Below are 15,319 nucleotides of genomic sequence, written 5' to 3'. Positions count from 1 at the left end.
GTGATGCACATTTTCTTTGCATAAAACTCTCTCTTATACGTGAGTTGCTGTGGATTTGTTTCTCCAAAGTACCTAGACTAATACACTGATATTGCCAAAACAACAACAACAAGAAAACAGAGTCATATCATAAGAGTAGTTGAATGCAATGCCACCTAAATTCCGAACTTTGATTCGTATGTATCTGGTGTTAAAGTGAGAGCATTGCTTGGAAGTAAATGGAATTCTGAAACTTGACATGGAAACATATGGGTAGATAACCAGGAACATGGGAACACTGGGCCCCTGAATCCCCTTATCTTCATGGGAGAAGATTAACCCAGGTGTGTTCAATGAGTTATTATTTGAGATATGGCCTGGGGTAACAGCTCAGGAGTTGTCTTGGGCATCGCTGAAGGCAGATGCCATAGAAGACATTACTTAATGTGCCCAGGAAAAATCGCCATGGCCTGTCTTAACTTCTAGACCTCATACTAAACTTTAAGTTCTAGCCAGCTTCTGTAGCTGATATACACATTGTGAAGCAGAAAGATGTATGCTAGATTCCAGAAGAACTATGTGGTAGGTACATAATTTGGGGGTCAACTTGAAGATACAAAAGTGTAGGGTGGAGTCTACCCTGTCTATCAGGTCACAGCCTGAGGGTGCTTCCCTGTGAGCATAGCCTTCTCATAAGGAGGGTCCTGAGAGCCTCCCCTCTCTCTGCCTATTTTCACATTCTTGTTCACACTGAGACCTACCAGAGCCCTGTGATATTTCCACTGCCATTGGACTCACAAGACTTTGTACCAACCAGCCTGTGATCTTCCTGCATTCCACATCATTGCATGTTACTGTGTGAATCTGAAGAGTGATTTATGGACTAGTATCTGATTTATGGACTTGATCTAGGCTGGGATGGGGTGTTTTCCTGATATATAATTACTTGTTGATATAAAACTCTGTCATACATATATGAATGTCCTTGGATTCCTTTCTCTAGTCAACCCAGCCTAACACAAATTCTTTATTTTTCTAATATGTACACACAGAAACTTAGAGCATATGTATAGTAATGGCTAAGTATGGTGTCAGATAATGGTACAGAGAGCATAAAGTTGGATTCATCTCAGTTTATTGAAATGAACACACTTAATATAGATCTTTCAAAGTTTCATTCTACAGGTTTATTTTGTTGGTTCACACCATGGTTTTTGGGATAGCCTATGATAAATCAAGTTGAAATACCACACATTCTTTGATATACTGTAGAAGAAGGTATCAAAAACCTTAAGGAAATAGGTGCATTAGAATGCATTTATCAGGATAAATTCATAAATCCAAACATGGAGTTCCCTCGGTACAATCCTTATACCACAAGGAGGAGAAAATATGTGAAGGGAGCCTTAGGGTGTTGAAGATTTTGGTGATTTCCATTTTAACTGATTTGACAATGGTCACTGCTCTAACTGAATTAACATACCTAATTACAATGGAGTTCATTGTGCCCCATAGTGGTAGAAGAAAAGTGGCAGCACTTAACAAAAAGCAAGGGTGGTGTAGTTAGCATAATGGTCAGCAGACTCAAAGTAGTAATCAGAATAGTTTGACTTACAGAATTTATGCTGCTGACTACGTGGGCAGGGTATCTTAAGAAGTGTAATATATAGGCAACATACTAAATATTCACTTGCTTTGTACAAGTGGGATAATTCTAAGTAAGCTAAACAGAAATCTAATTCAAATCATCAGAGAGAGTCATGATAATTCAAGCAATGCCCAGACAGGAGCTAATTGATGTGGACTCACAGCAACCCTTTAGGGCGGATAGAAGTGTTCTTGTGCATTTCTGAGACTGTGATTGTTTACAGGACTAGAATGTCCCATCTTTCTCCCAGTTAATAGACTTGCAACTTCGAAAATAAAGGAAAAATCAGGTCTCCTTAAGAAAGTCCTCCCCCTTATTGTTGTTAAGTGCTACTAAGTGTGCTTCAACCCTTAGTGACCCTAGGGACAACCAAATGAAACGCTGCACAGTCTTGGGTCATCCTCACAACTGTTCCTATATACCTCAGCTATTGATGCCGCCACTATGTCAATCCATCTCATTTAAGGACTTCCTCTTTTTGATGCCGCCCTTCCACTTTACCAACATGATGTCCTTTTTCAGGGACTGATCTCTTCTGACGATATGTCGAAAGTATGTCAGATAAAGTTTTGCCATCCTTGCCGCTAAGGAGCCCTCTGGTCTTACTTCTTCCAATAGAGATCGGTTTGAATTTTGAGCATCTCATGGTACTTTCAATATTGTTCTTCAGTACCACAGTTCCAATCAATGCATTGATTCTTCTACAGTCTTTCATAGTCAATGTCCACCTTTCACATGCATATGATGTCATGGAGAATGCCATGGCTTCATTCGGGCACACCTTAGTCCTCAATGTAACATTCTTCCTCTTTAATACTTCAATACAAGTAGTATTGTGCAGCAGATTTGCCGAATTCAACACATCTTTTGATTTCTTGACTGCTGGTTTCATGACATTGATTGTGGATCCAAACAAGATGAAATCTTTGATAACTTCAACCTTTTCTCCGTTTATCATGATGTGACCAACTGATCCAGTTATGAGGATTTTGTTATTTCTTACATTGAGTTGCAATCCATTCTGAAGCCTGAGATCCTTGATTTTCGTCAGCAAGTGCTTCAATCCATCCTACTTTCAGCAAGCAAGGTTGCGTTATCTGTACACTGCAAGTTGTTAATAAGCCTTCCTCCAGCCCAAATGCTGCACTCTTCTTCACATAATTCAGCTTCTCTAATGAGAATCGTATGAGTACCTCTATTATACTACCAACAGTTTATGCTGTTAGTTTTTCCCCTCCCCTTCTAGGACCTTTTACAAGGGTGATTTTTAATTGGGTAAAAGGGATTAATCAGATGTTCAGGAATTACTGGATGCTGTTTCTGAACTGACACCGATTAAAGGAGATTCAAATTGCTACTGTGGCCCACAAGTAGAGGGTCTTCTCATTTTTCACTGCCCCTCGACCTCACCCAGCATGATGTTCCTCTTGAGGGACTGGTCTCTCCTGAAAATATGTCCAAACTACTTGACAAAGATTTACTTCTTGCCTCTAAGGAGAATGCTGCCGTACTTCTTTGAGACAGATTTCTTTGTTCTTTTAGCAGTCCATGCTTTCATTATTATGTTTATTTTTCTTCCATCTTCCTTATTCAATATGGAACTTTCACATATCCTTGAGGCAATTTAAAATACCTTGGCTTGGATCAGGCACCCCTTAGTGCTCAAAGTAATCTCCTTGCTTTTCAACATAGTAAAAAGCTCTTGGCAGTAGATTTATGCAATGCAATGTGTCATTTGATCCCTTGACTGCTGCTTCCATGAACATTGATTGTGGATCAAAGTAAGATGAAATCCTTGATAACTTCAAGGGGTTTGTTTATTATGATGTTGTCTATTGGTCTTTTGTGGGAATTTTAGTTTTCATTATCTTGAATTGCTATAGATACTGAAGATTGCTCTCCTTGATGTTCATTAGGAAGTGCTTAAAGCCCTCCTCACTTTCATAAAGCAAAGTTTGTCCTCTGTATTTTGAAGATTGTTAGTGAGCCTTCCTCTATTCCCAATGCCTCAGTCTTCTCCATATAATCCAGTTTCCTTAACTATTTGTAAGCACACAGATGGAATAAGTATAGTGAGAGGCTATAATCCTTTCCCACAGCTTTCCTGATTTTAAAACATGCACTATGTTCTTGTTTTGCTTGTACAACTGCTTCTTGATTCATGTATAATTATGTTTGAGCACACTGAAGTGTGCCGGATTTCCCATTCTTCTCAAGGCTATCCATAGTTTGTTATGGATAGAGAGAACGGATGCCTTTGTACAGTCAGTAAAACAGAAGTAAACATATTTCTATCAGTCTCTGCTTTCAGCCAAGTTTCACCTGACATCAACAATGACATCCTTGTTCCAGGGCCTCTTCTGAACCCATCCTGATTCCCTGGAAGCTCTCTGTCAACATTTTGCTACAACCTTTGTTGGATGATCTTCAGCAAAATTTATCTTGAATTGGATATTAATGATATTGTTCTATAATTTCAGCATTCTGTTGAGTCACCTTTCTTTGGAATGATTACAAATATTTATCTCTTCCAGTCAGTTGTCCAGGTTTTCCAAAAACCCTGATGAAGATGAGTATGTGCTTACAGTGCTTCATCAGTTTACTGAAATATTTCTATTAATACTCTCTCAATTCCTAGAGCCTTGTTTATGATGAATGATTTTAGTGCAATTAAAACTTGAATGCTTTTGAAACTTATCAATAGCAAGTCAGTATTCTGTTGACAGTATAGAAATATCATGTTCTCAGGAATCATTTCTATCATAGGGGAAATATAGGAAAATAGTTCAACACTGAACTTTGAGGTAGAGAGATAAACTAACATAGTATCTCAAATAGCATTAGATACATTCTGAAGTATGCAGGAATACATGGCATATAAGAAGGAAATCAGCAAACCAATGTCTTTTGCAATGAAATTCTCACAGGGACCATAATGTATGAAGTTTAGTCTTTGAGGAGAAAAATATGAAAGCATATTTTGCAAAACTCTTTTCCTAGCAAACAAAAAATTGAAAAAGATTAATGTATGCCAGCTTAGTGCAATAATTACACATATCAGGCAGTTTAAAATATTCACAAAGCAACATATGGCTTTGCTATTCAGCTGCAGTGAAAATGTGGGTTTTTAAAACTAAAAATCAGTTTCAAAGACACAATCAATACTAATCTCTAATCCCTGCACACCCACATAATGGTGAACCCATCTCCACCGTGTTCAAGTCGAGGACCTTGGCCTAAGTTTAGCCATGTCATTACCCCATTATTTGTGGAAGGAAAGACACTTGGAAGTTACAATTAAAGATCCATTAAAATTCTACAGTACCTTTATTCTCAGATATTTATTAAATGACATCTGCTTGATAATCATTTTATAATTATATGATTTTCCCTAAAGGAGGTTCATTTTGCTAGATAAGATAGTAAGCTAGCCCTACATGATACAATTATACTACTTGAGCATACTTCAAATATGTCTGTCCTGAAAAAAAAAGAATGTATGTTCTTTTTAATCAAATTATATTCATAAATGATAATGCTGCTAAAGGTAACTTTTAATAATAAGCAACTCACACAATCTATTCTTTAACCAAAGAAAAATATAAATATGTCTATCAAATAACAGTGAATTTCTTTTTTTTCCTGCTATGCCCATTTTATAGATACTCTCAGCTATAAATGATATCAAGAGAGCAAACACCATTTATTTATTGATACCATATGGATTTTTTTACATTGTTCTTGCAACATAAATTTTCTGTGAAGCTACTAATTTCTTTCATTGAATTGGAAAGGGCTTATGATGCTTTTCAGAGTTGCAAATAAAATACATGTAGAGGAAAATAAATACTAGTGACATTTATGGACACAATGTAGACAACCAAATTAATACTAAGCACAAATATCAAAGCTCTGCTGAAACCTGTTCACCCTGCTTCTACCTACTGGCATTTGAAATTCTGGTGCCATAGTCTTCAGCTTCACAACATGGAAGCTACCCTAGTATGACAAGCTACCATAGTACTGTGAATTGGCAGACTTGTGGGGGTTATAATGACAATTACCATTCAATTTAAAAATACATTATTCTTCTGTACGAATTATTTTAAACTGAGAGGTATTTTCAGTTTAATGATTCCAGACTAAGAATAGACTAGGAAGAAGGAATAGGCTGTCCCCTTCTCATGGATTTGCCACTGAAACCTTAAGAGTGCCCAGAGAACATTGCTTGGTATGGGGTGAGAAGTTAAGCTGCCCAGGATAGCAGACACCCTGAACGTGACAGGCGAAGAGCTGCCTCCCAGAAGTGCAGTCAGGCTTCATGATGTGGGCCCAGCAAAGCCTTCATGATTGACATTCGCTGATGAAGGCCCACCAAAATGTAGAAGAAACAATGGGAAGATATTAAACTAAATATCTTTCTGTTTAAAATGATACCAATAATAAAAATAGATGCACACCAATTGTCATTAGACTGTATTTATAGATTCATTTTCTCTTCATTTTGAACTGTTTACAGACATGAAAAATCATTGGAATTCATTTGTCAGTGTTTACATTTGATGATAGTCTATAATTACCTTTTGGTGAAGAGCAAGAGTGGCTTTGAAAACATAAATATGCATGCAATTACTCATTCAAAAATGTATAGTGAATTCCTATTTATTTCTGTCACTGCTTTAAGTATATTGGAGGTACAGCTGAGAAGAAAGCAAATGCGTTTCAAAGGGGTGACATTTTATACAGGTTGAAAACATAATATTTTAAATGAACTTATAAATCATTTGTTTATTAAGGGATTCAGAATTTTAGGCAGGCACAGTGACATGTATAGTGTGATGCAAACTGCAGTTTGTGTTCTTCTTCATAGCAATTCTGTGTCCAGCAGAATGAAAGCCTGGCCAGTCCTGTACTCCCCTCACAATGGTCATGTTTGGACCAGTGTTGCAGCCACTGTGTCAATCCTTTTTCATCAGCAAGTTCGTCAAACCTCCTCACTTTCAGTAAGCAAGGTGGTGTAATCAGCATATCGGAAATTGTTAATAAGCCTTCCTCCAATCCTGATACCACGTTCTTCTTCCTATAATACAGATTCTCTATTTCCTCAACACACAGGTGGTATAAGTACAGTGAAAGAATATAAGCCTGATGCATGCCTTTCCTGATTTTAAACCATGCAGTGTGCCATGCAGCTTGTGCTGTTCGTACAACTGCCTCTTGATTCATATACACGTTCCAAATGAGCATAATGAAGTGTCCTGAAATTCCCATTCATCTCACGGCTATCTATAGCTTATTATGATTCCCACAGTCGAAGGCCACTGCATAGTCAATGAAACACAAGTGAACATCTTTCTCTGCCTTGAACCAAGAGCCATCTGACATCTTTAATTATGCCCCCTAGTTCCACGTCTGCTTCTAAATCTGGCCTACACTTTTGGTAGCTCACTCTCAATATACAGCTTCAATCATTGTTGAATTATCTTTAGCAAAATTTTACTTACATGTGATATCAGTGCTACTGTTCTATAATTTGAGCATTCTCTTCAGTCACCTTTCTTTGAAATTGGTACAAATATGGACCTCTCCCTGACACTTGGTCAGGTAGCTGCCTTTCAAATTTCTTGACATAGACAAGCGAATGCTTCCAGTGCTTCATCAGCCTGTTGAAGCATTTCAGTGGATATTATTCCATCAATTTCTAGAGCCTTGTTTTCTTTAGCCTTCAATATAGTTTATGCTTCTCCTTAAATATATTGGTTCTTCATTATTTGTTACCTCTTCAAATTATTGAAGGTCAAGGGTTTCTTTTTTGGTAGCTTTAATCTGTATATTCTTTATATCATTTTTGGTGTGTCTTTCATCATTCAATATTTTGTTTCATTCAAAGTTTCCATTTTGAAATTCGAGGCTTATAAATTTTCTTCAGTTCTCAGTTTAAGATATGCTGAGCATGTTCTTCCTTTTATATTTACTAACTGTAGACTTTTGCATATTTCATTATAATATTTTACTTTTTCTTCTTGAGCTGGATTTTGAAATTTTTTGTGCAACAATTCAACTTCATCATCATTTCCATTTGCTTTAGCTTCTCTACACTTAAGAGCAAGTTCCATAGTCTCTTCTGACATCCATTTTCACCTCTTCTTTCTTGCCTGTCTTATTTTTTTAAATAATTTTATTAGGGTCTCGTACAACTCTTATCACAATCCATACATCATCAATTGTGTAAAGCGCAATTGTACATTCATTTCCCTCATTATTCTCAAAACATTTCCTCTCCACTTAAGCCCCCAGCATTAGGTCCTCATTTTCCCCCTCCCTCCTTGCTTCCCCCTCCCTCATGAGCCCTTGATAATTTACAAATTGTTATTTTGTCATATCTTTCCCTGTCCGACGTCTCCCTGCACCCACTTTTCGGTTGTCTGTCCCCCAGGGAGGAGGTCACATATAGATCCTTGTAATCGGTTCCCTCTTTCCTACCCACTCTCCCTCTACCTTCCCTCAATCACCACTCACACCACTGGTCCTGTAGGGCTCATCTGCCGTGGATTCCCTGTATTTCCAGTTCCTATGTGTACCAGCATACATCCTCTGGTCTAGCCAGACTTTCAAGGTAGAATTCGTGTCATGGTAGTGGGAGCGGGGAGGAAGCAGTTAGGAACTAGAGGAAATTTGTATTTTTCATCGTTGTTACATCCCACCCTGACTGGCTCGTCTCCTCCCCTTTTGCTTTCTTCATGAATGATGTTCTTGATGTTTGCTCACAGCTCATCAGATTTCTATCATAAGCACTCAATGCATCAAATCTGTTCTTGAGATGTTCTCAAATTTTACATGGGAAAAACTCAAGGTCATATTTTGACTCCTATGGACTTTAACATTTTTTTCTTCAGATTTACCCTGAACATTTATATGAGAAACTGATGGTAGGTTCCTTGCCTGGTTTTAATAGCTGATGTTGAGCTTTCCCATATTCTCTTACAACAGATGGAGCCAATTTAATTTCTATATACTCCATTCTGAGAAGACTATGTGTACAATCACCTTTGTGTTGTTCAAGAATGATATTTGATAAGAACAAGTCATTGATCTTTCAAACTCCTATTAAATGATCTCTAAATTCATTTCTATCACAAAGGCCCTATGTCCCAACTACTGTTCTTTGCTCTTTGTTTCCAACCGCTAATAATGATCAATGCCTCTTGATTGCATGTTTGATCAATTTCAGATTGAAGATATTGATAAAATTCTTTAATATCTTCCTCACATGTTTAATGGTTTGTGCGTTAATTTGAATGTTAGTTGTATTGGCTGGATTTTCTTGTATTGGGATAGATATCTAATTACAGACAGGGTTGTACTTCAAGCTAGATCTTTTTGACAATTAATTTGATGTCATTCCAACCATAATAAACCATATCGTTCTCTGATTTAAAATGTCTAATACCAGTCCATTCCGGTTTACTAACTAATGAAAAGTATATCGATTTTTAAGTGTTCCATTTCATTTGTAATGAATTATAAGTTTCCTAGGTTCATGTTATACATTTCAAGTTCCAATTATGAACTGATGCTTGAAACTATTTCCTCCTATTTTGAGAAATGCCCCAGTAGCAAATGAAGGTTCAGAGGCTTTCCTTCCGCAGGCTTACTTCCTCTTGGTCATGATGGTCTTCTCTACATTGAGTCGGCTGCGCCTCATCAGCCCTGTTTTGAGTGTCTTCTGATTTGAGGGGCTCACCTTCTGTTACTGTCTCTGACAATATTCTGCCTCTGCTTATTTGGTTTGCACTAACTGATAATGTTCAATGCTATCCCTAAGGGTTTCAGGGGCTACTTCCTTTGAAGTTGATAATCTATTCTTTCTTCATAGCCTGGAAGCTCATAATAAATAAACTTACTCACTTTGGGTGAATTTTTTGGCATTTGAAATGTCAGTGACATAACTCCAGGATCATAGCAACACACAGGCCACCACTGAAGGATAAACTGAAAGACTAATTGTGGTTTGCATTCTGGGAACCACCTACATAACTAGTCCACAAGAAAAAAATGAGTAAGAAGTAGTGGTGGCCATCTCCTTTGTGAAATGATAAGTATAACGTGTTTCTTACTTAAATGAATGACAGCAATCAATTAGATAGTTTTGAATAAAGAAGTAAAGTAATCCAATTTAAAGTGTTATTCTGATATTTGTAGCTATTAGAGAAAAGATGGAAGTTGTCAAGGATTTAATCTTGCTTAGATCCACAGTTCATGCTCATGGAAACAGCGGTCTGTAGATCAAGTGATACATGACATTGGCAAATTCGGCTGTACACGGTTTCTTTAAAGTGTTGCAAAGCAAGGCTGTTACATTGAGGCCTGTGGTGTGCCTGGCCTAAGCCTGGTGTTTTCAATGACCTCATATGCATATAAAAATTGGAAGTTGAATAAGGGCTATCAACGAAAGATTGATACATTTAAATTATGGTCTTCACAAAAAATATTGAAAGTACTATGAATGCCAAAGAACGAACAAATCTGTCTTGGAAGAGCAGCCAGAAAGCTCATTAGAGGTAAAGAGGGTGAGATTACATTTCATGTTCTTTGGCCATGTGGTCAGGAGATCCGTAGTCTCTGGAGAAGGACGTCATGCTCGGCAGTGCAGCGGGGGAGCAAAACAGAGAAAGGCCCTTGACGCAACAATGGGCTCACACATAAAACTACTGATGCGGATCGCACAGGACTGGGCTCTGTTGTGTACACCAGATGCACACTCACTGCCACGGAGCAGCCCTCTCCAAGTAACTCTATAGGACAGAGTACACATGCCCCTGTGAGTTTCTGAGATTGTAACTCCTTAGAGCTGTAGAACGCCACATTTTTCCCCTGCAGAGCAGCTGGTGGTTTTGAACTGCACACCTTGTGGATTGCAGGCCAGTTACATGCACTGTATTCACTACCTTGGCTTCCTGCTGCACAGAAGATCACTGTAAGTTGGAGCTAACTCCCAGTCGACTGCTTGAGGTGACAGCTCTTCTTCCGTTGTATTTTGTGTGCTTTCCAATCTGATGGGGTCAGATTGCAGGGCTTTAGTAAACAGTGTTATAGTACTATTCATAAGGTTCGCTGAAGCTAATTCCTCAGAAGTTGTCACCCGCTTTCTTTTCCTTGTTTGTTTGGGGTTTTTTTTAGTCTGGAAATTCCACTGATATCTGATCACTGTTAATAAGCTTGCTTGTATTGGAAATAATGGTAGCACAATTTTTGGAATCACACTTGCATACAAGACCACACGGCTTAATAAACTGACACAGAAGTGGTGGCATCATTTGAATATGCCCAGGAAAATATTTGTATGATTCAGTCTACATTCTTTAAGAAAGCTTTCAATGCCTTCAAAATATAATATACATTGGTCATTCTGTTTTCCTTTGAGTGACTTAGAATTCTTTCTAGGCCGGCCACTACTGGGTATATTCCAAACTCAGGTTAATTTTTCTTCTTTTAATCATTTTATTGTGGGCTCATACAGCTCTTATCACAAACCATACATCCATCCATTGTGTCAAGGACATTTGTAAATTTATTTCCATCATCATTTTCTTTTTTATAAACTCATTTTATTAGGTGCTCATATGACTCTTATCACAATTCATACATACATCAATTGTGTAAAGCACATTTGTACATTCATTGCCCTCATCATTCTCAAAACATTTGCTCTCCACTTTCTTTCTACTTGAGCCATTGGTATCAGCACTTCGTTTTGGCCCTCCCTCCCCCACTCTCCCTTCTTCCATCCCTAACCCTTGATAACTTATAAATTATTATTACTTTTTCATGAATTACACTGACCTATGTCTCCCTTCACCCACTTTTCTATTGTCCATCGCCCAGGGAGGGGGTTATATGTAGATCATTGTGATTGGTTCCCCCCTTCCCCTCCCCACCTTCCCCTTTCCCTCCTCGTAACGCTACTCTCATTATTGGTCTTGAGGGGTGTATCTGTCCTGGATTCCCTGTGTTTCCAGCTCATATCTGTACCCATGTACATGCTCTGGTCTAACCATATTCATAAGGTAGAATTGGGATCATGATAGAGGGGTGGGGGGGTGTCTCAGGTTATTTTTGCTGATCATGTACAGTAGAATTTTTTTCAATGTGATTTGAATCCATTGCTACAAATTTCCAATTTTACTTCAGGATTGAATACATTATTTTGCTCAATATAAGATAGTTTTCAAACATAGGGTCGCACCTTTTGGTTTATTGTGGAACAGAAATATTGAATTAGTTGCTCTAATGTTGTACATCGTATTTTATTAAAGAACAATGTTGTAGCTATAGTCACTTCCTGCTGATCATGGAAATGTGAGAACTTCACAGCAAGCACTATTTACCTGTTTTACTGAGTGTCATCTTTCAGCTAAAACTTCTATGACACCCAAGTTACAGGTGTAAAATACAACTCTTTTTGTGTATCTGTATATACTTTCCCTGTCAACTTTGCTATTTTGATAGACAAAGTCCTATGAAGTGTTCAAGGGCAAGATTTCATAGATTCCAAATGAAACATTTTCCCTCTCTCCTTCTCCATGAAGTTTTTATGATACATCTGGTCTTTGAATAGATGTGCTTTCCAAATAATCTCTAGCACACCGTTTGATCCACGCAGTAGCTTTGGCCTAACCACATAGTGTCATTTGACTCTGCTGCTCTGAAAAAGGAAGAAAAGAGTTCCTGGCTTCTTATGGTATATTATTAACCTTTTATTACTTAAATACTCATATGGCTGTGTGTAGCAGCCAAAGTTCATGCTGCTGTATACCTTCCAGATCACACATGTATTCAATTTTTAGCTTCAATAGCTAGAAGTGGAGTAAAAATCAAAATGGATATTTGGCATACTTTTTATTGTTCGAATAGTAAAGAATTGAACTTGTAATGCTAGGTCTCAAGTTAAGTTTTCTTAAAGGAAAATATTGCATCCGGGAATTGTATGGATTATTTCTACATGATGAAGTATATCAAATAAAGGTAACATGAATAACAGCTTCTATCGAGTTATTTCTGACTTGGGGATGTCCCATATGTGTCAGAGTAGATCTGTGCTCAATAGAGCTTTCATGCAATCATCTAATTCCATATTATTATTCAAAAGCATTTCAATTCTATATGTCAATAACATGGATACTGAGAACTAGTCTCAAAAGAGAAAAATCTTGACTATACTGAAATATATTAATATCTACTAAAATTCAGAAGTTTGACTCATAGCAAAATAAAAATTCTTCACTATTGTCCTCACCAGACATATTCAGTCCTTTCATTTCTCCAACAGGTCTGACCTTGAGCATCAGAGCTTAAAGCTTTGATGGTTGGAGTACCTGTCATCATTGTTAGTATTTCATCTTGTCAATAGACATGTTTCTTAATGAGACGGAGAAACTAATCTGAAGTTTTATTTGTTGGAATATTTATTTAATTCATCCACTTTTATATACTAATTACAATGAACTTGCTTTATGCCTGGTCTTTTACTTTTACAAACTAAGCGGTCAGTATATAAGGGATATAGTGATGAGAATATGCCTCAAACGGAGGGCTTTAATTTCTTTCATTGTGAAACTGGTTCCGCAATACTTCATCAGGGTATAGTAAATACCTTAATGAAATCTTTGAGCTTTGAATCAGGGGATAAAGACATTGAGATATTTTTTTAAATTGCTGAGTTCAGGAACATATATACACAAACAAAAATACAGGTATCATCAATATCAATGAATTAGGGGAACAAAAATAAGCTGAACATAAGAAAAAATCAGAGCATTTTCTGCTTACTTTAAATTAAAAGCTGTTTATTTCCTTTTGAACACACAGCTTTGCAACCCACTGTTTCAGAGATAAGATGATGATGGACAAGTGATCTCATTCAGCAAAGAATCCCCAGCTTAACTTTTCTAATTTCATATAACACATAATGGAAAAGACACATAATAATAATCACATCACTTCCCGTTTAGTATAGAATAGTTTATATAAAAATCAACAAATAAATTTCTCTGCTATCAATGCAGAATTTCAAACCCATGAACATAGTCCATATCAATGCTCTTCCTAATATAAGAAATAAACAGAAGTTAGAAATAATTGATACAGTACTCAACAGGTGCCTAGGAAACTAGGGAAGGTTTTCTGTGTGCTTTCTATAAAGAAAATAGGGATTGACTAGAATAGTACCAAATATTTTGGGGGGGCTTCAAAACACCATTATATGTTAATAAATAAAAATACATTGCTACAAGATCATGGGAGCTTTTATGAAAAAAAAGTCAAACTGTGAAGTTATTCTTTTGAGACATATTCTCCAGCTAAGTCTATCTGCTTTTCAAGGCAGTGGTTCCATCCTCCGAGTCTTTCTGCATGCTATATTTAATGTTACTCGCTAGTGCTATACTTTAAATGCACCCATTATTCTTTAGTCATTCTTATTCAATGTGCGGCTTTTAGATGCATCCTGGACATTGAACAGGACTGCAAAAAGAACAAACAAACCTATATTGCGAGAAATACAGTCAGAATATTCCTTAGACAGAAAGATGGCGGGACTTTGTCTCACATACTTTGAATCTGTTATTAGGAAAGACCGGTCTCTGGAAAAGGACATCACACTTGATAAAATGAAAGAGCGGTGAGAAGAGGCTGACCCTAACTAAGATGGACTGGCACAGTGACTGCAAAGATGCGTTCGTGTAGAGCAACAATTGAGAGGATGGCACAAGACCAGGCAGCGTTTCCTTCTGTTGCACACGGAGTTAATACGAGTTGAAATCAACTCAACAGTGGAGAGCAACAATAACAACCTTTCCTCAAATACATTTGCTCTCTTCAATGTTCACACAATGTCAAAAAGGCAGCTTGGGCATCTTCAAGGGACTTACATAATCATACTTTGAAATATTCTTTGAGTATGGGATCAAAAGGAAGGCTGAAAAGTCAAGACCTGGGATAGCACAAATTGGATATGGCTTCCCAACAAAATTCTCACATACTCCTTGCCACGCTTGAATTATGAGCAGATACAATTTCGTGTTTGAACAAAAAAATCATTAGTGAAACTTTCCAGGCCCATTTCTCACCAATGTAGTTTTTGATATCTTAAGATCCTTCATAATAATCCTCCGATATTCTTGTATCATTTCGCTATATCTATCGAACGTCCCCTTGTGGTTGCTAGGTGTCATAGAGTCAGTTCCAACCCTCATCACTCTTACGCACACAAGAACAAAACACTGCCCAATCCTGGGCCATCCTCACAATTGTTCCTATACTTGAGCCCATTGTTGCATTCCGTGAGCCAGTCTGTCTAGTTGCGAGCCCATCTATCTTATGCTGCCCCTTGGGAATTCTAAACCACATTAGCCATCCTTTCTGAGCTGCCCTCTCTGGCTTGAATGTAATTGACATAGCAGATTCCTTTAAATGCCACTGTTTTTGTTTTTGCCCCCAAGTAACACAATAATATTACTGAGAAAATTTGTGTGCCACCATCCACTGATTACAAAGACATGTTTAAGCATGGTCTGTTTAAAATAAATCTATGCACGCATGAGCTGAATCCCGATAGCAATACTTTTTGCTTTAGCCTCTTCATTTTAAAACTAACACGTGCCCGGCTATCAAAAAGTATAGCGTCTGGGGTCT

Source organism: Echinops telfairi, unplaced genomic scaffold, assembly GCF_000313985.2.
Source record: "Echinops telfairi isolate 266 unplaced genomic scaffold, ASM31398v2 ScPeMD7_7468;HRSCAF=8506_0, whole genome shotgun sequence".
NCBI classification, from domain to species: Eukaryota; Metazoa; Chordata; class Mammalia; order Afrosoricida; family Tenrecidae; genus Echinops; species Echinops telfairi.
The sequence above is the reverse complement of the archived record's forward strand: the minus strand, read 5'-3'. Positions refer to the sequence as shown.